We start from the raw sequence: 20,074 nt of genomic DNA on the forward strand, positions 1-20,074 counted from the left end.
GGCAAGAAAAACCCAATTGTATTTTATACAAGCTACTTCTACACACTTTATTTTGTTCTCTTGTTATTTTTCAATAGTGTTAACAAGGGGTGAATTATCTCCTGAACTTGGCACTTGGTTACTTCCCCAAGGCTCAGAACTGTGAAGTGTGAGTTCTCACTCAACAAATACTTCTTGAGCACCTACAATGTGCCAGGCACTGATCCCGTCCTAGAGACACAACACTGAACACAGCAGAGGGATATTCTGTCCTTGCAGGGACAATAGCCTAGTAGACAGTGTGTCCAACAGGTAAACTTGACCTATTAGTCAAGCTTTTCTGCACAGGGCCAAGGCCAGTCTATTCAAATTCTCAGTCACAGGACTAGAAGCATACCCCAAAATGAAAAAAGGACACCTGTGACCAGAGCAGACGGCAGAGCTACGGACAGCCCTGGAATTGAAAGTAGGAGAAAGCAGCAGGAGTTTCAGTTCCAGAATACCCAGGATGCCCCTACTGAAGGTAGTGCCAAACTGCCCTGTTGTGCTATTTTGGTTATTATAATTAATTCTAAAAACTACATCTTATAGAAGATTCCCTAGGAACTGGGCACTCGGCTCAGGGCCTTACCCATGTAATCTGGTCATGGCAGGGCTCCTCCTTACCTGTTTGGCAGGGGTCTTCCTGCTTCCTCAAGAGGAGGGGAAGGGGAATCTGAGCCTTCAGTCTGAATGTCCCTCTGCCAGAGAAGTCATCTAGCTGGCCACCTTCTGCGGTGGTGGCAGGTTCCTCCAGTCCATGAAACAAGGGGGACTTGTCTGCATCCACAGAATGCAGAAAACTGCCCAGTTAGTCCCTCTCTGCTACAAACCCTCCACCATTCAACAGACAGATGCCTTTGGGAGAGCTTCCGGAACTCCAGTGTAAATAAGGTCAGGCGGATCAGAATGCTCTGTAAAGTGTTATAAAACTGTAGAATAATAGCATCATCATCATCACCATCATTATAAAAGGATAGTGATAACATCTTAGGCTTGCCTCCTAGAGAGATCCAAGAACAATTACTTTATTTTTCTACTCTTTCTATTATATTTTTATTCTGTCTTTATGGTAGTACAATTTGCATATCATGAACAGGTTTTAAGTGTAACGTCTGTTGAATTTTGTTTATTATTTTTGAACTGACATAAAGTCAAATATATTTTAAAGTCCAATAAAATCAAATGGTTGTATTTTAACTAATATAAATATGTAGAGCTACAAATTTAATTATGACACACGTTATGGATTAAATGGTCATGCCCCTCCCCCAAATGCATATGGTGAAGCCCTAACCCCAAATGTGACAATATTTGGAGATAAGGCCTTTATGGAGTTAATTAAGGTTAAATTAAGTCATAAGGGTGGGGCCCTAATCCAATAGTGATAATGCCCTTATATAAAGAGGAAGAGACACCAAGAGCTCTCTCACTCATAAGCACAAAGAAAGAGGTCAACAAAAGAGGTTATGTAAGGACACAGAAAGAAGGTTTCCACCTACACAACACAAGAAGAGGCCTCAGAATGAAATCTACCATGCCAGCACCTTGATCTTGAGCTTCCCAGCCCCTAGAACTGGGAGAAATAAATGGCTATTGTTTAAGATACCCAGTCTATGGTATTTTGTTACAGCAGCCTGAGCAGACTAAAACAATAGATTTTGGGCTCAGTTTAATAGTTACACTTGATAATATATGTAGGCAAACCACTTCTCCATTTTTTTTTGTTTTGTTTTCTAATAGTGGCTTTTTGCCTATACTCTTTTAATCAATAGGGTGTTGACCCTGTGTACTGTAAATGATTTTTAATGTTTTTAAAGTGGCATTATAAATTGTTACATTTGTTTATTTCTATCAGACACTGATCCAATAAATGTCTGAAAAGGTTGAATATTTGCAAAGATATTTTAGCTTAAATATGGACTTCTTTAAAGTCTGCTTGCAAATTGATTCCGTTTGCCAGCCACCATTTCAATGCTGTGGGTAGAAATATGACGAAAATGAGATTAAATCAAAAGCAAGGCCGAACTCACTGCAAATTTTCAAAACTGCATAAAAGACTCCCAAGCAAATATAACCAGAAATTAATTCCATATTATGCTATCTGGAATGATTTACAGATGAAATTGTGATTTCTATTATAGCTCAAGCCAAAACATTAGCGTCTGATTGAATGTATAACTAGCCAATGAATCAGACTTGAGGATGGCTTCTCTGAAAACATACGAATGGAAAGTAGAAAGAATTAGGGAAGAAGTGAACTGGACCTAAAGCTCACTCTCAGCCTTCCAGTCCGTGCCTCCTCTCTCTGCTGCCCAGGAAGGCTGCTCCTGGGGGCCCCCGAGGTCATCCTTGGTTACTGAGTTCCCCACTCCCTTCCCCAGGCTCTGGCCCTTTCCTCCCTCATTCTCCCCATCAAACCTTACCTGCCTGGGGCCACTGGGCTCTGTCTTCCCATTAGGAAACTGACCTCTGCAGGATATGGATGTCACTGCTCGGGATGGCCCTCCTTCCTGCCTGTCCCACATATGTGTATTGAAACAATGCGCTTGTAAAGAACATGCTTAAAACCAAGGGATCATTTTGATGATGCCTATTCCAGTCTTTGGTCTCTAGCTGTATTGGTTTCATGGACCCAACATTCATCTTTATCAAGTTTGATTAAATTTTTTTCCACAGGAATATAATATCACAACACTCCCTTAAGGTTTGAGATAACTCAGATAATCACCCTGGGTTACAGTAATACTAATGCCAATAGAAAGTAATCTTTAAGTATAAACTAAAACCTATTAGCACTTTGAAATCTAAATAAACCTATTCTTTTCCTATGTATTGTTAGTAGGTGTTATCATACAGTTCCTAAAGTTGCCTTTGAGTAGAACAGGGAATAAATTTCTCCCAATGAAAGAATATTGAAGACTTAATCACTGTCCCACAATTCCCCAAAAGAGGCATTTCCCCTAAGGTTGAGCTTCCAAAAATGGGAATGCCCCAGAATGTATGATTTAAGAGAATTTCGATGTGAGACACACACTTTTCTGGAGGAACCTGTAGCTCTTCCTTGTTGGCAACCCCAAAGGCTGTGAATCCCAAGATAGCCTCTGGTTCGGGACTGTTTTGCCATGGAGAAGAGAATGTGACATAAGGATGGCAGCCCGTCTCCTCTCTATGGGACAGTTAGACTCACCCCCAAAGAAAAGCATCAAATCCCCATGGTGCCCAGCCCCTGGTCACACCACACAAGGACAGCAGGCTTCACAGGTCTCTTCCCCGCTGGGAAATGACAACAGTGCTGTCCCAGAAGGTGCTTCTCTCATGCTCACTTTGGAAGCCCGGCCCTTTCATCACCTTGCTATAAAGTGAAATTCCCAGAAATGAGGATCTGTATCTGAAATTCCATTAGAATCTCCACATAGGTTTGAATTCTAAAATGAGAGAAGAAATCAGCTATGTCTGCTCTCGGTCTCAGCATCTGAATAGCTGCCTGCTGACTCATACTGTAAATACAGGGGTTCATTCCCTTCTCTCTGAAATCTGCTCATATGCACCCAAAATTATTATTATCTATGTTCAATCACGGAAGTAGTACAAGCTGAAATGTTGCCAGCACGGCCTCTGCCTTTCTCGATTTAAATAAATAGATCTGGCTTCGGGCAGGCTCTTCAACTGAGACACTCTCCAGATGTAAATGTTATTTTATTAAGATATAGGGTGACATAAAAATATTTGTAAAATCAATATATCTTGTTCAGCTTTAAAATCTGTGACAGGTCTTCAAGTAATCTCATTTTCACAGATCAAGTAGACTAGTCAGAAGTCTTGATGAATGTTGAAGGAGACATCATGGTAATTTACACTAGATTCACATTATATCTAGTTCCTATGTGCAAAGAAATGGAAATAAGTTTGTACAAATCCTCCCCCACCTCCATAACCTAAAACACAGGAGACACCTTTAACTAGATAATGTATTATTTCCAACAGGATGAGGACCAGCAGTACTTTCACCCTATTGACTTACCTTCAGCTTTTTGCTTGGCTGAAGGGACTTCCTCATTAGAGTAGATGGCTATTCTTTGAAATGATCCTCTTCTTAACACAGTTCATTTTAAATATCCTACTTTTCTTAATAGTTTTCAATGCAACCCATCATCAAAGGGAAGGAGTTGATGAAAAGAAATGAAATTGAAACATGCACATGGGGAGAACTGATTGAAAGTTCTTCATTTAAGGGATGGGCTCCTTTTCTCTTATTATACTGTGAAATCTGAAAACATCTCTTGAAATTCTGGTCATTGTCTTCTGGACATCCCAAGGCACACCATCTCCACAGTTCCTCCCTCCTAGACTATCCCATCCAGTGTGGCAAATGGAAAAAGGCTGAGACTCTTCTGGTAAGCAACTAAAAAGGACATCAAAGAAAGCAGATACAGCCCATGATCAAAAAAGCCCATAACTTCAGTTGGAACACGACTGATAGAAAGATCAATTAGACAATGCACACCAATCAAAGGTAAGTACAGATAGGTGCTATTGTACCAGAAAACAAACACAAAGGCTGAGACTTTCTGGTGTTTGGGAAACAGCCTCAATAAAAGGGATCTCAGGAATGGATTTATCCCTCTATCCTTTCTTCCACCCCTTCAACTGAGCCTCCACTACATGCTGGGCACTGTGCCAAAGGCCGGCAACTCAGAAATGAAGAGGCTTGGTTCCTGCCCTCAAGTAGCTTATAGTCCAAGGTGGTGGTGGAGGTGGGTAGGGAGGGGAGTTGTTGAGGGAAGACGAAGAAACGTGCAGTGAAGTGTACCAGAAGATAGGGTGTAGGCTGCTGACGGAGCATGAAGGAGGAAGGAGACAAGTACTCTGGGAGTTCAGGAAAGGATGTATCCCAGATAGAGGTGATGTCCAGGCAGAGCCTGGAAAGATGAGTAATAATAAGAGCAAGGAGTACAAGAAGATACGGGCCAGGAGTGGTGGCTCACGCCTATAATCCCAGCACTTTGGGAGGCGGAGGTGGGAGGTCACTTGAGGTAAGGAGTCAGGGGTGCTGGCGGAACACTTGAGGTCAGGAATTCGAGACCAGCCTGGCCAACATGGTGAAACTCCATCTCTACTAAAAATACAAAAACTAGCCAGGCATGGTGGTGCATGCCTGTAATCCCAGCTACTCGGGAGGCTGGGGCAGAAGAACCGTTTGAACCAGGAAGGCGGAGGTTGTAGTGAGCCAAGATCATGCCATTGCCTTACATTGCAAAGGGGATTGCAGGGAGTCTTCATCTCAAAAAAAAAAAAAAAAAAAAGATACAGCAGACACTGCTGCCATCTATACGCACTTTCAGATATATTAACTTGTTTCATTCTTTCAAGACCCTGTGTGTAGATGTCAGTACTATCTCCATTTCATGATGCACAGAGAGATCAAGTAACTCGCCCAAGTCAAGCAGCTACCACGTGGCTGAGCTGGAGTTTAAAGCCAGGCATTCAGTGACAGCATTCATCCTCATAACCACGATGCTAAGAGTTTGCCAGACAGGTGGGAAGCAACATTTTTGGAAGAGGGTCAGGGCCATAGGTTTTGTGAAGTGACAGAGCATGACATTCAGCGTCAGTAGAACTTAAAGACCCAAGTTTTGGCGAGTAGAGGAAATCTGAACCTCAGCTGTAGCTTCTAGAGGCAGGCTAAGAGCACCCTGGGCACATGTAGTGGTGACCAGGGGGACTCGCGGCCACCAAATAAGCATGATGTGCTGTTTATTTCTCTCAAAGACTCAGGAGGGGAGAGCTTTGATGCTTTTTTCTCATATCAGATAACTTTAAAATGCAGTTTTATGATATAGAATAGGATATAAAATTACCATGACATTTTTCCTTATTTCTTATTCCATTTGATACATGATTTAAATTGTTTCTTTAATGTATTTATTTATACGAAATAAAACAACGCATGATTATATAAATTATTTCTCTTCCTGAAATTCCTTCATTCTTGCTTGCCCAAGATAATACCTCTGTCCATGCTTATACAACTAGATATTGATGCATGTGGGCAAAATTGGGGTGTTTTGCTGTTTGTTTATACAGATATGGAAGCAATGCACTCTTTATTCTATGGTTTGCTTTGCGCACTTAATAATACCTCACGGACAACCCTCTAGCGTCATCTGCGTCATCTCATTGAGAATCATACAGTAGTCCATACCATCCTTTTGTACCATTCCCCTACAGATGGATGGTTTCCAGATTCTGCCTCTTCAAGCAAAGCTGAAACAAATACTTCTGTCTATACATTTCTCCCTCCTCTGCATTTAGGCTTTAAAAATTATACAGTGGTTACTGGACTTTTTTTTTTTTTTTTTTTTGACAGTCTTGCTCTGTCCCCCGGGCTGGAGTGCAGCAGCATGATCTCTGCTCACTGCAAGCTCTGCCTCCCAGGTTCAAGCAATTCTCCTGCCTCAGCCTCCCGAGTAGCTGGGACTACAGGCACCCACCACCACACACGGCTAATTTATATATTTTTAATAGAGACGGGGTTTCACCATGTTGGCCAGGATGGTCTCAATGTCTTGACCTCATGATCCGCCCACCTTCACCTCCCAAAGTGCTGGGATTACAGGGATGAGCCACCACGCCTGGCCAGTTATTGGACTTTTTACCAAAGGCCCACTTCTACCTTCAAGGGAAATGACTCCCTAGAATTTGCTCCTAAAAGCAAATGGTCTGTTCAGGCCTAAAATTTCAAATTGTGTTCAATAGTCTACTTTTTACAGGACACTGTTTCCCTAGAAGACGGCATGAAAAATTTCCAGAAAATGTAAACTCCAGTCTTCATGGTTAATTTCCTCCACCTACCTAATTTGCACCACTGAAACAAAACTTTTCTAAAACCACTAATCAGAAGGTCTTATGTTGTTTTCTATTCAACCATAGCCTTGTAAAATAACAGTTGAAATGTCAAAGAAATCCCGAGTTCACCGCAGGTGTTCCTAGACTAGGCTGTTAAGTCGTGACAGTCAACATGAGAGGACCAAGGAAGGCAGGAACCCAGGGCTTAGGTGGAGGGGCCAGGCCAGATTCGGAAGAGCTGAGCGCTCTTTTTTGTACGAGCCTGGATCTCGCTCTGTTGCCGGGTTGGAGTGCAGTGGCACGATCACAGCTCACTGCAGCCTCCGACTCGGACTCGAGCTCAAGCTATCCTCCCAGCTCAGCACCCTGAGTGGCTGGGACTACAGATGCACCACCGCACCCGGTTAAGGTGCTCTTTTGATTTCCCCTCTCCAGTATTTAAGCTGTTTTCATCTGGAATTGATTCTATTTGTCAAGGAAGACTAAAACCAAATAGAAAGTGCCTGAGTTCTGCTTTCTCCAAGCCTCTTGCAGCAGTTCTCCCTGTTCAGCAGTCAGGGCCCACTCTCAGTTCCTTATCCCCAAACTTTTGCCGCTGCTCTCCCCTCACCACCCACCTGCCTCCCTTGCAGTTTCAACAACTCCCTCTTCCTGGCAATCCCCACCCCTCTCCCCCAAGGCTGTCCACCCCCAACCTCTATTGCCCCTCATAAGTGTGAGCTCCCTGAGGGCAGGAACGTCATCCGTGTGGCTCCCACCACATCCCTGGTGCCCTGCACTGGATCTGCTTCACAGAAACACACACGTAAGGACACAGATGGCCTCAGGCACGTCACGTCATGCCACGCACACCTCCTGCCGCGGGCCAGACACTGTTCCAAGAGTTTCATACATGTCATTTTGTTTAATTCTTAAAACCACCCTCTAGGGTAGACACCAATCATGTCCCCTTTGTAAGTATGGAAGCTGAGATAAGGTCCCATGATTGCAACCATGGGGTCCTCTCATCAGTCAAACACACTCCTTTGATCTGACTTACAATGACTATAAGTGGCTTCTCCAGGCTCTTCAGCTGCTCCCACAACCTGCAGCGCATTTTGGGTTTTGGCCTCTCTGATGCGGGTCTTTCTTATGCCTTCTGTGCTCGTTACTGGCTTCTATCTTGATTGCATCCTTTTTGCAGCAATTTCATAACTGCCCCTGTGGAGTTAGAGCTCATTAGAGAGCTGCCGGTGCAGCCACTCTGTTGGAGGGGATGAGTGGAGGTGTCTCTCTGTTATTTTCAGTAAGCTCGAGCTGTAAAGACACCGTCTGAGTCCCAGGGACTCAGTGCATCTGGTCATCTGGAGGCTGCCTCTTCCAAAACCCTGGGCCATGGAACCGGTAGTGTCCATCTTTCCCCTGAATTTTCAGAAATGAGCATCTTAATCCTTTGGGATACAGGGAGGGCCTGTCAAGGGGTTGGGGGCAAGGGGAGAGAGAGCATTAGGACAAATACCTAATGCATATGGGGCTTAAAAACTAGATGACGGGTTGATGGGGGCAGCAAACCACCGTGGCACATGTATACCTATGTAACAAACCTGCACATTCTGCACACGCATACCAGAACTTAAAGTAAAATAAAATAAAATAAAATAAAATAAAATAAAATAAAATAAAATAAAATAAAGAAATGAACATTCTAAGGCCAGGCACGGTGGAACATGCCTGTAATCCCAGCACTCTGGGAGGCCGAGGCGGGTGGGTCACCTGAGGTCAGGAGTTCAAGACCAATCTAACCAACATGGTGAAACCCTGTCTCTACTAAAAACACAAAAACTAGCTGGGCGTGGTGGCAGGTGCCTGTAATCCCAACTACTCAGGAGGCTGAGGTGGGAAAATTGCTCAAACCTGGGACGCAGAGGTTGCAGTGAGCTGAGATCGTGCCACTGTACTCCTGCTTGGGCGACGGAGCGAGACTCTGTCAAAAAAAGAGAGAATATGAGAGAGACAGAAAGAGAGAGAGAAGAAAGACAGAAAGAGGGAAGGCAGGAAGGCAGCAAGGCAGGAAGGCAGGAAGGAAGGAAGGAAGAGAGGGAGGGAGGGAAGGAAGGAAGGAAGAGAGAGAGAGAGAAAGGAAGGAAGGAAGGAAGGAACAAAGAGAAAGAAAGAAAAAGAAAGAAAGAATGAAAGAAAGAAAGAAAGAAAGAGAGAGAGAGAAAGAAAGAAAAAGAGAGAGAGAAAAAAGCATTCTACACATTTAGAGTTCAGTGAAAATTGTTCATATCTGAATCTCCCCGCCAGTCAGCACACTCTTTCTCCCAAGGTGGTCATAAGTAGCACTGTATGCACTTGGTCATTTACATGTATTGACGGGAGCATTTTCCCTAGTTCTTCCTGTGCCCTCTGGAAAATGACATTGTCAGCAAGCGGAGTCAGGAATTTTCTGGAGGTCTGCTGTAAAGGGAGTGATGGCCCGTGAGGCTCACCTTGACCAGCCCCCCAGTGCTGCTATCCCTGCCCTGGGCCTGTTTTGTGAGCTGTATCTGAGGCACCTGCCATTTTCTCTGTCTTACCACAGGAGCAGTCATGTCCCCACCCCTGGCCACAATCACTGCTATTCATCTCCTGCCACAGTTTTGCCTCTTAAAGGATGTGTGACTACCCTCTCCCATGCCTCACCATCCCCCATACACATACACACAGAGGCCAAATTACACAGCAGAGGAATGATGGCGGACACGGCCATGCTTGCAAGATTCCTTCCTATATTTTCTTTTTCTCTTTGCTCACCTAGTTTCAAACTTTACTGTGCTACGGTCTCTCTTCCCTTCCCCCTGCAACTCTGCACACAGACACACACACACATGCACCCACACACACTAGAAGCAATTCTTGGCCACACTTTCCCAGAGCTCAGAGCAGTGCACAGGGCATGGGTGTAGCCCCAGGGAGACAGAACTCTGCTCACAACAGTTCAACTTCACTTCCTAGAACACTCCCCTCTTCAGCATTGGGCCCTCAAAAACATCCCACCAGGACCTACAAATCTAGGACCTGCCCTTAGGGACATCTCTAACCAAAGGTGTACTCTCTTTGTCTCTCTCTCTCTCCCTCTCTGTCTCCCTGTCTCTGTCTCTCTCTCTGTCTCTCTCTGTCTCTGTCTCTCTCTCTTTCTGTCTCTCTGTATGTCTCTGTCTGCGTGTGTGTCTCTCCATCTGTGCGTGTGTGTGTGTCTGTCTCTCTCTTTCTCTCTCTGTCTCTGTCTCTCACGGCCCCTCACTCTCAGGCTCACGCTTTCCTGTGCAGATGCGTCTCCTGCCCTCGTTTCTTCCCTCATTTACTGACAGTCAGTGACTGCCTACTCTACTGCAGGCCCTCACTCCATCACTGGTCTTACAAACCTGTTCAAGAGATGGAAGACAACAACAACTAATAATAATAATAAAATCCTAAGTCCTGTACCTGAAATACAAACTGTTAGCTATTTGAAAACAGAGCAGGAAGCGATCATTTCCACTTGGCCTGTGAGGGAAGGCTGTGGTGAAGTACTGACATGTGAGTTGGGTTTTGAAGGATGTGTAGGAGTTTCCCAACAAAGGACAGGAAGGGCATTCCAGGGAGAGGAGGCTACATAAGTAAAACTCAATGAGAAGGGCGTGACATGAAAATAAGAAGGGCCTGTGTGGCTACAGTATGGGAGGTAGGGGCAGGGGGTGGCTTTTGTTTACCAGGGTAAAGTCTAGACTTTGGTGTGTAGACAGTGAGAATTCACCACTTTTTTTTTTTTTTTTTTTTTTTTTTTTGAGAAGGAGTCTAGCTCTTGTCACCTAGGCTATAATGCAATGACTCAATCTCGGCTTACTGCAAACTCTGCCTTCCAGGTTCAAACAATACCTGGGATTGCAGGCATGCACCACTACGCCTGGCTAATTTTTGTATTTTTATAGAAACAGGGTTTCACCATGTTGCCCAGGCTGATCTCAAACTCCTGACCTCAGGCGATCTACCCACCTCAGCCTACCAAAGTGCTGAAACTGCAGGCGTGAGCCACCATGCCCGGCCAACCAGACTTTCTTGAATTAGGGAAATGGCGTTATTACATCTGGGTTTCAGAAAAGAGATAACTCAATACTGTATATAAAACAGATTCCAAAGGGGAAGTTTAGGGGGCAGATGGCAGCACACCAGCTATTTTTTGCCAGGTATGTTGAATTGATTAGGCTATCCTTTCCTTTGCTTTGCTTCAAATCTTCGTTATTCTTGGGAACTTGTATAACTACCCTGCATTATGAAAATGGCTTCACTTGTTTCATATATTCACCTGTTCAGTATGTGGACATAGAGGCCTCTGACACCATTGGTTTTAGTTCTGCCTCTCGTCACTGTTTTCTCCAGAAACCTCACTTACTCATACTTATTTCCAAACGATACTTGCTGTCCCCATAGTAGCCAGCTTTCATTGGCTCTTCAAGGATTTATACTCCCTCTTTCTCCATTTTCATTTTAAATCCCACTCAATGCACAGCTCTGTCACTGTGAGTCAGTTGTTTGCCAAGTCAACTCTTTCCTTTTGCCGAGTGCCTCTAGGAGATGCGGTACCATAATCAACCGTAGAGATGACTGTAAATGTGGACACCTCAGACTCCAGGTCAGGCCATCACCTGAGATACGTTGAGCTAACAGTTCACTAGCACTGGTCAGTTCTCACCACATGACAAGATTCACATTTCTTCTTGGTTTGGTGCCAGCCTCCACCCTATCCTTCCTTTTCATAAGTCTCTGGAGGAAGCTGGACTCCAGGGGCGAGCATTAGAGGAGGTGGAAAGATGGTCATCACCCCATATGACCTGGCCTGTGACTCCCACTGGGACAAACTTAAGAAGAAATAAATTGTAGCTCTAGTGTTTCAAGCTAGAGAAGAGATTTGCTTTTTCAATAAAACAATGATAGAATTTTGGACCCAATCATGTTTTCCTTCTTGTTTCCTTGAAAATTACTTCCTGCATAATTCTGTGGCAGCCCACGGACCCATGGCAGTTCCACACACAAGTCCTGTCAATTTCGGAAGTCTTTCCTTTCCGCCAACAGCTTCAGTGCTGGGATTAGCACATCACTCGTCAAATAAGATGGGAGAATGGTCTCCCCACAGGAACCTCTGCTCTTGAATTCCTAAACTCATCTCATTTATAAAGCATTAAGCACTCGTGGCATAACTTGTGACCGATCCAAAAAGACTTTAGCTGTACTTTGTTAAAATATGTACCGTATTTAAAATCTAAAAGTATTACAAAACTCAGTCTCTAGAAAATCATTGTACTACCTTACTAATTCTGATTTTTATGGGAATTGTACTAATTCTTAAACCAGCAAGCAAGGAATGAATTAATGTACAAGAACCATTGAATGGAACATGATTTTCTTTTCTTGTTTTGTTTTCCTTTTTTTAAACAAAAAATATAAGGAATAATTTATCCTTAAGGATATTTTCTTGAGATTTTTCCATTCAGTTTCTTAGAGACTTCCAGGATACGCAGATACTTGAGCTACAGACCTGGAAAGAAACAAGCAATGAACTTTAAGAGGGCAGGCCGGACACGGTGGCTCATGCCTATAATCCCAGCACTTTGGGAGGCCGAGGCAGGTGTATTACCTGAGGTCAGGAGTTTGAGACCAGCCTGACCAACATGGAGAAACCCCATCTCTACTAAAAATACAAAATGAACCAGGCGTGGTGGCACATGCCTGAAATCCCAGCTACTTGGGAGGCTGAGAGCAGGAGAATCTCTTGAACCCAGGAGGTTGCTGTGAGCTGAGATCACGCCATTGCACTCCAACCTGGGCAACAAGAGTGAAACTCTGTCTCAAAAAAATAAAAAAGAGGGCAGAGTTCTGTGTGCATCTTCTAAGGCTGAGCATGGGAGTCCTCAAAAGGGGACATTGTGGTTGGTGGACTATGGTAGATTGAGTTATTAGCATTAATACTTACCCATTCCTACACCAATCCTGTCTTTATTTAAAACTTTGGTATTTTGCTCATCCCAAATGTTTTTGCATTAACTTTGGTTTTTAAAAATATTTCATATTAATTATTTACCTTGATTAAATATCTTGATGCCCCTTAAACTTTTCACTGAAGACAAGTATTTGCTCATCTCACCCTGGTCTTCGTACTGCTTACACCCTTTGCCATGTGATTTTGGAGTTCCTCCACTCACCAGACAGAATATATTTCTCCTCCTTTTGACTTTGAGGTTAGTCATGTGACTGGTGTTGGCCAATAAAACGAGAAGGGATGATGTGTCACTTCCACTTGCCCTATTTCTCTTCCACTCTTACCATGAAAAGAACTTGCCTTTGGTCCCACGAGAAGCTATATGGAGCAGAGAAGGAGATTTACAGGGAGCAAAGGCAGTCCAGCTAAGCTCTATCAGGTACACCCAGCCTAGACCAGCCAAGACACAGAGACCTGAGCTAAATCAATACTTACCATTGGGATTTTTTCACTGTTTGTTTCACAGGAATGGATTACACATACCAACATATCAACAACAATTATTTCACCCTGGCTGGTTCGTGTGAGTCAATCCTGGTAATCCTGTTCCCTTTCCCCTTGTCAGTACTTGGCTGAGGAAGGGAGATGTCTAGGCCCACTGGGTCCAATGAAACATAAAAGAGATTTGCTGGAGTCTTCAGGGAAAATTATTTCTTTCTTTTACGTGATATGCCAAGATATGCTCTCTTATTCTCTTTCTTTCTTCTTTGTGAATAAGAAAGAATGTAGTTTTGACCAGGTGCAATACCTCAGCCTGTAATACTGGCACTTTGGGAGACCGAGACGGGCAGATCACTTGAGGTCAGGAGTTTGAGATCAGCCTGGCCAATACGGTGAAACCCCATCTCTACTAGAAACCACACAACCATCAAAAATGAGCAGGGCGTGGTGACACAACTGTAATCCCAGCTACTCAGGAGGCTGTCATAGGAGAATCACTTGAACCTGGGAGGCAGAGGTTGCAGTGAGCTGAGATCTTGCCACTGCACTCTAGCCTGGGTGACAGAGCAAGACACTCTCAAAAAAAAAAAAAAAAGAAAAGAAAAGAAAAGAAAAAAGAAAGCCCAGCGCAGTGGCTCACGCTTCTAATCCCAGCATTTTGGGAGGCCGAGGGGAGCGGATCACGAAGTCAAGAGATAGAGCCCATCCTAGCCAACATGGTGAAACCCCCTCTCTACTAAAAATACAAAAACTTAGCTGGGTGTGGTGGCATGCGCCTGTAATCCTAGCTACTTGGGAAGCTGAGGCAGGAGAATCACTTGAACCCAGGAGGCGGAGGTTGCAGTGAGCCAAGATTGCACCACTGCACTTCAGCCTGGGCTACAGAGAGACACTCCATCAAAAACAAAAAAAGAAAAGAAAGAGAGAGAGAGAGAGAGAAAGAAGGAAGGAAGGAAGGAAGGAAAGGAAGGAGGGAGGGAGGGAGGGAGGGAGGGAAGGAAGGAAGGAAGGAAGGAAGGAAGGAAGGAAGGAAGGAAGGAAGGAAGGAAGAAAGAAAGAAAGAAAGAAAGAAAGAAAGAAAGAAAGAAAGAAAGAAAGAAAGAAAGAAAGAAAGAAAGAAAGAAAGAAAGAAAGAAAGAAAGAAAGGGAAAAAAGAAAAACAAAGCATGCAGTTCTGATGACCAAATACACCCACACAAAGACCTCCAGGGGAATAAGCCTGAGAACAAAGTCATCTATAGAGGAGTACAGAGCTGTAGCAATTACAGGAGAGTAAGGCAGAAGGCTTGGTAGAACCATATGAAGCCTGACCAGCCTCTGGGTTTTCATGCATGTGATTTGGTGCATGTCTTTATGGTTTAAGCCAGTTTGAGTTGGGCTTCTGTTTCTTGCCACTGAAAGCCCTCTAGCTGATTTGGGTCATATGACTGTTTCTGAACTCACTTCAGGACCCTCTCCACATTATTTCAAGTTTAATAGGCAACTACTGTGTGATCTGAAAGAGCATTCAGGCATAAGGCTCATGGTCGTGATTGTCAGTTCCACAGTCCTTCCCTCACAGGGAGCTTCACATGGCTTTCTGCCTGCATTCCAGATAGTGTCTCTTCCTCCCTCAATGTGACCATAATTATACATATCACTTCTCACTTTTCCCCATGATATCTCTACTTTAAAATGGGCAAGAAAGGGAATAGTGAAATCAATTGAGGTATTTTCATATGATGGAATGTCATAAATCCATTGAAAATAATTTATGTAATAATTCAGCAAATATTTCCTTAGCACTTACTCTGTTCCAGGGACTGTACTATAGAAGAATGCCTGATGATATGGAAAATGTTAGATATAGACTATACAAAATTCTAGCTATAAAATGTCATTACCGTATCTAATTTAGATGATATTTAGATGAGACTTTGGACTTTAGATCTTAAAGTTGTTGCTAGAATAAGTTAAGACTTTTGAGGCTGTCGGGATGGAATAAATGTATTTTGCATGGAAGAAGGACATGAATTTTGGGGGACCTGGGGCAAAACGCTATGGACTAATGGTTGATATCCCTTAAAATCCATGTTGAAGCCCTAACCCCCAGTGTAATGGTATTTGGAGGTGGAGCCTTTGGAAGGTAATTACGTTTAGATAAGGTCATGAGGGCAGGGCCCTGTGATGGATTGGTGCCTTTAGAAGAGGGAGAGACACCAGAGCTCACTCTCCATCAGGAGAAGACATAGCAAGAAGTCTGCAAGCCAGGAAGAGGCCCTCACCAGGAAATGAATCTGCTTGCACCTTAATCTTGGACCTCCCAGCCTCTAGAACTGTGAGAAATAAATGTCTGTTGATTAAGGAAACAAACAAAACACAACATAATTACAATACAATCAAATCTGTGAAAAAGGAGTGTGAGTGTGCCTGTGTGTGTATACCTACAAAGAAAATAAGACTAAAAAGCTATTCTAAAAATATTAATAAAAGTTATCTCCGAATTTTGGCAGAATGTACAATTTGGTGCTTCTTTGTATTTTTCCAGATTTATCATATTTCCTATAATAGCATGTTACTTCTGTAAATAGGAAAAATACCCAACAAAATAAATTATGCTAGTGTCTTTGATAAATCTAATAAATCTTGAAGTGTTTGTATTTTAGATTGATTAGATAGTATAATTATGTAATTTCTTTCTTCTTTCAATGGGCCTTGATATTTAACATATAGTTACACAAAATTGCTATGTGTATGAGATAGAGAGGAATTATTTTTAAGTAATCAAGAACTCATATTTACATTTAGAATTGCCTCTCTTTTCATGCCAGATGTAAAATTTGGGAAGAGAAAGAAAAACCAGGCAGTCATTGCAGACCATGTATATAACTGAGTCCTCCTCTAAAACCTCTCAGTATACTTTCAAGAGGGCAGGAAAAAGGAGAAAAAGAGAGTGTGTCATGAGACCCAGTTCTCTGGGGGCTCAAGAATGAGTTAAACTAACTCCTTCCACTCTGCTAGCAGGGAAGAGCTGACTGTACCTTCAAACCTCTGATCAACCAGTATGTGAAAACCCACATACTGAGACACTTCCAGAAAAGAGCTGGTTATTATTAAAAAGAAGGAAAGTTAATTTTAAAAGAAGGAAGTGCAAAGGAAGAGGAAACATTTTATAATTTTCATTGCAAAATGACAATACAATAATTCATCTTAAAATATTGTACAATAACTTCATCTCAAAACAATAACACAGTAATTCTGTTGTACTACTAGAGGGCATTGGAGTAAAAGAAATATATTAGAATTATATGGATGGAATGTATACTTGCATATAGAATTTAATATTTATAAACTGTATATATTCAGAATTATAAACTATATTAATTTTGCTTACTCTTTCACATACATCATTGCATTAGATTCTCACAACCTTCTTGTGTGGTACTTAACACAAATGTTCTCCCCTTTCTTTATATGAAGAAAAGACCCATGGAAGCAGGGTAGTATTCAGGCCCAAGCCTTATGTGGTCAGGGGATAACTCAAATATATTATTCATGCTGATGAGATACAGAAATATCTCATTTGCCTTCTTTTTAATATGTTTATTGAACTAGAAAAATTGATTACGCTGGATAAAATTTTCCACACATGGAAAAGCACCCAGTGCAGTTCCTGCATTTGGTGGATGTTCCCAAAATATAAGATGACTGACATGTACTTGATCTTAATAAGGAACAGACTTCTGTAGAAAATTACAGCCTTTATATTAGAGTTTTCATTACTCTTTGCCTTGCTCAAAACTCGCCTACATGCTGCTGAAGGATTGCATCCCAGGGGATAAAAAACTTTGTCTCAAATATCAGAGGACTTGAGGTCAAAACCTCCTAAAGGTAGCAATTTATCTCTTTCTTTATAACCGAGTCAGTATAAATTAATTTGGACCATAGTTTTAAAGAAAACCAATCTGATCCCGAACATTTCACGTGTAAAATGAAAAAGAGTAAAGCTAGAAACCACACAACCATCTAAAATTTTTCCTGCTAAGAAGATTGCCACAGTCAGAGTGGTTGGTTTGCTGCTGAAAAACAAGCTGGGTTGGGTTTAGTGAAGATTGACTCTTCCTTTCAACAGACATTGTCTCTGGCTGTGAAGTTCACCTCTTACAACACCCAGTAAGCATGTCCATGGAAAGTAAAAAGTTCAATAAATCATTCAGCTGTTTTCAAATACTCAGAATACATGGACTCAGGAAGACCCACTGTCTTGGCAGCTGTGTGAATTTTTCACATTTCCACCCGATAAAGCTCTTCGGAAAAAGTTTCCCCTTTTCTGGGAACCTGGGAATGTGGTATTCTGCACCTACCTGTGTGTGGAATAGGCATAAACTTTGTCTGCCAGATGGGGAAAAGCCTTCTAGAAACTAGGATCCGTGCTTCTTTAAAATGACTCTGCTTTTTCTCCACTGAGATCCTCCGTGTGTGGACTGAAGGCAGCTGAAGGAGGCTGGCCTGCCAGGCTTTCAGGGAGCTTTCAGGCTGAGCCAGTCAGGGTGGACCATGAACCTCTGGCCTCAGAATCTTGTCAATGATGCCAATAATTAGAATTATGTCAATAATGTCAGTAGTGCTAATAATAATAATGCTTGTCAATAATACAGATCCTTGGGGCTCATCTCAGACCTTCCCAATCAGAATCTCTGGGGGCATAACCTTGGAATCTGCATTTTAACAAGCTCCCCTGTTAACTCCCCTGAAGTTTGGGCAGCACTGGTCTCATAGCTCCTGGGGAAGCTAGATAAGCACAAGCGAGGAAAAGTGAATGCAACTCTAAAAAAGAGCTCTGGCTCCATCAAAGCAGATGGAGCGATGACGGATACACAGACTGGTCAGGAAAAAATGCTAGACAGAGAGAAGTTCAAACAGTGGGGAGTGGCGAAGAAGCAAGCTTTTGCCCACATGAGAGAAAGTGTAGCTCCCCATCCAGTCCACGCTATTATAGCAACTAGGGAGGTCGAGATAGCGGAGGAAGACCTGCAGCAGCTGTGTTTGTGGCTAGGCCCACAGGTCATGATGCAGGCTGGGATTTGCCCCTTCTACAGCTAGAGAGTCTGGGGATCCCACAGGAGCAGTAAGGCCACACAGTGGTGTTGTGCGCATGAACCGAAGGCAGTGAGTCTCTACTCTTATTGGTGTGCCCGTTAGTGTTTAACAATAGGCTCTCCAGGGAAAAATAAAACTGACTTACAGCATTTGCCACTTTCTATGGTGTAAATACTTCCACCATGGCTAATTTCAAGCCATTCAGTGATGTCACTGAACATGAACTTAGGAAAATATAGACACACAATGGCTCTCACATGCCAGAGTGAGCCCCCTCCAGTGCATGGCTGCCTACACACACCACATTTCTCACATAAATACACTTTTACTTTTGTATTATTTTGTCATTCTCACACTCCTCGACCTAAGGGAAAAAGACTGTTCCTCCTGTCCAATAACTGAACATACAACTATTCTTTGCTAATCATGCATTTGCTCAGAAGCATCCATTTTTATACGAAAGATAATTTTTCCCTGTGTTAAGTAAAAAGTTTTGCATTGAGAAAATGTTAATCACTGTTAACCTATCTCTTTTCAGTCTGATAAAGACATTACCATATGCCTATATCGTATATGAACAGATTAATCTCACTCCCTTCCCAAAAGACATTCATATCCTAATCACCAGAACATGTGAATACGTCATGTGACATGGCAAAGGGAAATTAAGTTGAAGTAGAAGTAAGCTACTGATCAGCTGACTTTAAAGTAGGGAGATTATTCTGGATAAGTCTGGACCAGTTTTAGCACAAAGGTTCAGCAGGGTTGGTGTCAGAGTGATGGGATGCGAATAAGACTCTACAACCCACTGCTGGCTTTGAAAATGGAGGAAAGGGCCGCAAACCAAAGAATGAGGGCCACTTCTAGAAGCTAGAAAGGGCAAGAAAACACACTCTCCCAGGGCCTCCAGAAAGCACCACAATGCTGTCAGCCCCTTGATTTTAGCACAATGAGAGCCACTGTAGACTTCTGACTTCCAGAACTGTGGCATAATAAACTTATGTTGTTCTAAGACACTAAGTTTGTGGTCATTTTCGACAGTAACAATAGGAAACTAATGTAGGATGTTTTTCAGGGAAGTGGCAAAAGAAAGCAAGAAAAATATATAACTAGAAAGCCATAAATGGCCCTAGAAATGCTGACCACATCTGTTCACAGTGCAGACATAGAAAGGCTGCCCATAGCACACTCCCTCTATGCACACACATACATACACACACACACACACACACACACACACACAAGCTGGGTGAGGGCTCTGCAAAGCCTACGGAAGCAGTTTGAGTCTCTCTGAGAAACATACAGATGTTAGGGGGTTTATACCTGTCACTTTCTCTCAACTCTTCTCTCAGTATATTCCATCTCCATATCACCTAATTTGAATACATTGAAACAAGATCCTCACTGTGAAATTAATACCTGCACCATTGGTCAGAACTGGCATTTAGCATTGCCCAACCTGGACAAAGGCAGGATATTCAGGAATCTCCAGAAGAATCAGACAGCCTGTCTTACAGATGCTTATTCATAAAAGGGTGGGGAGAGCCTGGAGGTGTAAAATGTGTAATTTGCCACCTTTAAAACTTCTCCATGGTGCTGAGAGGCCCGTCAGTCAAACTTCCACATTTTACAGATGAGGAATAAGAGACA

The 20,074-nt window shown here is 42.8% G+C and overlaps 1 long non-coding RNA gene across 1 annotated transcript; it reads right to left on the bottom strand.

Annotated features, from left to right (window-relative positions):
- Positions 1-3,699: 3,699 nt before the first annotated feature.
- On the bottom strand, positions 3,700-17,874 carry LOC119625128 (uncharacterized). Its single transcript, XR_005241247.2, has 3 exons — positions 17,689-17,874; positions 4,043-4,423; positions 3,700-3,901 (listed from the first exon to the last, which is right to left on the bottom strand). It is a non-coding gene; the product is annotated as an uncharacterized lncRNA (long non-coding RNA).
- Positions 17,875-20,074: the final 2,200 nt, after the last annotated feature.

This window comes from Chlorocebus sabaeus, chromosome 13 (assembly GCF_047675955.1).
Source record: "Chlorocebus sabaeus isolate Y175 chromosome 13, mChlSab1.0.hap1, whole genome shotgun sequence".
Classification (NCBI taxonomy): Eukaryota; Metazoa; Chordata; class Mammalia; order Primates; family Cercopithecidae; genus Chlorocebus; species Chlorocebus sabaeus.